We start from the raw sequence: 3,282 nt of genomic DNA, 5'->3' as shown, positions 1-3,282 counted from the left end.
TTGGCAACCACAAGTCTGTTCTGTCTGTCTGTGACTGTTTCTGTTTCATAGATAAGTTCATTTGTGTCATATGTTAGATTCCACATATAAGTGATATCATATGGTATTTGTCTTTCTCTGTCTGACTTACTTCACTTAGAATGATACTCTCTAGGTCCATCCACGTTGCTGCAAATGGCATGATTTCATGCTTTTTATGGCTGAGGAGTATTCCATGGTACATATGGACCACATCTTCTTGCAGGGCTGTGGGCTTACACGGTGGCCGGCCTCCCCCAGAATGAGCATCGCAGAAGACCAGGACGAGGCTGCATGGCCTTTTCTGACCAACTCTCCAGAGTTACATGGCCGCATTTCCCCTGGACTCTCCTGGGGGAAGCCGTTGTGAGCCCCTCCACATTCATGGAGAGGGGACACTGACCCCGCCTCTCAGTAGGAGGAGTGCCAAGACCTGTGACCTTTTTAAAGCACCACGCCTGGGGACTTTCCCGGTGGTCCAGTGGTTAAGATTCTGCGCCTCCACTGCAGGGCGCCTGGGATGGATCCCTAGTCAGGGAACTAAGATCCCGCATGCCCTGCGGCCAAAAAAAAAAATAATAAAAAAAAATATATATATAAGATCAAGTACCACACCTGTGACCAGGCACTGTTTGGGGCATGGGGTGCCCCAGGCTCAGGGGCTTGCACAGGGGTCGGTGTGGGGCAGAGGAGAGCTACATGGAAACCAGCCAATAACTGCAGGGGCGGGGCTGGGGTGGAGGGGCTGATTGATCCCCCGGGGGAGGCCCAGCCTCCCCGTGGACGTTTACTCCCCCGGGGGGGCCATCTGAGGCTGGGAAGGGGGGCTCAGCCCCAGCTGCTGTCCTGGTGAGGGTGGGTTGTCCTCATCTCCCTGCTGCTTTCTGTTCCCCGCATCTTAGTGACTCACAGAAGAGAGGTGAAAACGAGAACCTAAAAAGGTCGGCTGTGGGGAGGTGACTCGTTAACAGACCGGAGGCAGCTCTGCACTCAGGTTGATTCAGGTTGGAGGTGGCCGGCCAGGTGGGCTGCACCTCAGTTTCCTTCTCCTAATGGCTTTTCTTGCCCGTCAGAAAAGCTCTTCCTGAAATTAGCAGAGAATTTTGCTGCCCACCTGCAGCTCCATCCCGGCCCTAGGCTAACCACCCCCCACTCCCAGGAGCACCTCACTGCCCTGTGATCAAGTTTAAACTTCCCAGTGGGATGGCAGGGGGCAGGGGCCCTGTTTGTCTCTCTGCTCAGGACTCTGTCCACTTCCTCCTTGGACCCCCGATCCGGCATCCTTCCTTCCTTCACTTTCCTGAAGGCTATGTTCCCTCCCTCTAGAGAGAGGCTGGTTTCTGCTCTGACCTGCTTCTTCAAGAAGGTTCCCCCACGCCCTGTGTGGTCGGTTGGATGGTGGTCCCCCAAAGATACACCTGTGCCTGGATCTTATTTGGAACTAGGGTCGTTGTAGATGTAATTAGTTAAGGATCTTCAGGTGAGACCATCCTGGATTTAGGGTGGGCCTTGAATCCAATGACAGGTGTCCCTTATAAGAGAAAGCAGAGGGAAGCTTAAGACAGATATAGGGGAGGAGGCTGTTTGAAGACAGAGGCAGAGACTGGAGCAAGGCGGCCACAACCCAAGGGCGCCCGGAGCCCCCAGGAGCCGGAAGAGGCAGGAGGGACCCCCTGACCCCGCAGAGCTTCTAACATCTGGAGGGAGCCCGGGTCTGCCAACACCTTGATTTCAGACTTCCGGCCTCCAGAACGGTGAGAGGATAAATTTCTACTGTTTTAAGCCCTCAGTTGTGGTCCTTCGTTACAGGAGAGTCAGGAAACTTCCCTCTTTTATTTACTAACTGTGAACCTCTCAAGGGCAGGGACCATGTCTCCAGGGCCTTACACGTAGTAGGTGCTCAGTAAACAATCCATGAGTGGGGCTCCCCTGGAGCAGGTGTGGCCTGAACTGGGAGCACGTGGGGCTCTGCACCCCTCTCCGAGCTCCACACAGACCCCAAACCTGCCTAGATCGGGGTCAGACTTGGTCGGTGCTCAACCAGGCCGAGGCTCCAAGGGCTTCCCGGCTTCCTTCCCCCGGGAGCTGGCTCTGCCCGAGGGCCGGTACGTACCTCACGTACCTGTCTACCTGTCCACTTGTCTCATGCACATGTCCGGCTTCTCCACCTCTGGGGGCTCAAAGCTATTACCTGATTGCTTCTCCCTTATCATTGTCTCTGGAAGATCCTTAAGATACCTTTAGGGAGGTTGCTGCAGATGCTGGAGTGTGCCCCAGGGCGGGGGTGACTGGGGTACCTTGGTTTCCTCTGGGTGGGGCAGGAGGGGGCAGATTGGCCCAGAGGCCACGAGCCACGCCATTGAGTCTGGGGCTCTGGGGACGACTCGGCCTGTGGAGACTTGCAGGTACTCTCGGGATCCACCCTGTTCTGTCTGCCTGTGCCTGGGATCTGGAGCGGGGAGCCCATCACCATCCCTGGTTTGGGGGAGCTGCCCTGCAGCTGGGGAATAAAGGAGAAAAGAAGCCCCTTTGAACTGAGGGCCAACAGACTGCCATGGGTTATTTCTGGTAAAGCCAAGAGAAGTAGCGCAGACATCAACATGCCCTGGCCACATCCCCAGCAGGGCTGTGTCTGATGTCACTAGCAAGGAGGACATGCAGAGCCGTGGATGGTGTGCACGGGCGAGACAAACTAGTTCTTCTGATAAGTCCCAAAGCATAAAGGTGGGTGTAAAAAAGTTGTAAAGGGCAACTTGCAAAACGATGAGGGTAGAGGATGGTAACACCGGAGCTAAATTTTCAGACAAAATAACACGACCTGTTGGTTGTGCGTATATACGCGCGAGCAAAAATACATCAAATGCCCTGAGGGGTGAGTCGTGGGGAGGGAGGGCAAGAGGGAAAGGGAGGGTCAGAGTGAGACTCCAGCTGCGTCTGCTTGGTTCATTTATTTGTAACAGAGCTGAAGGAAATCTATAAAATGGAAGCATCTGTGTCATGGGCAGGTGGGAATTTGTCAGATGATTTTCTGTTTTCCTGTCTGTTTGGGTTATGGAAGTTTCAAGAATTTTTAAAAACAAAAGAATTTGCGTAGCATACCCAGCAACGGCGGGGAGGAATGACGGAGGGTTCACCTAGACAGGTGACTTTGTTTGAACTAGAACGGATGGAGGAGGCCGGGGAAGCAAAGGGAACAGCGGTGAGTGTTCTCACAGAGGCCCCGCCCAGAACGGACAGCCTGGCTGCTGCCCAACAGCGTGAGTT

This window comes from Neophocaena asiaeorientalis, unplaced genomic scaffold (genome assembly GCF_003031525.2).
Source record: "Neophocaena asiaeorientalis asiaeorientalis breed wild unplaced genomic scaffold, Neophocaena_asiaeorientalis_V1.1 scaffold40, whole genome shotgun sequence".
NCBI classification, from domain to species: domain Eukaryota; kingdom Metazoa; phylum Chordata; class Mammalia; order Artiodactyla; family Phocoenidae; genus Neophocaena; species Neophocaena asiaeorientalis.
Note: the sequence above shows the minus strand (reverse complement) of the source record.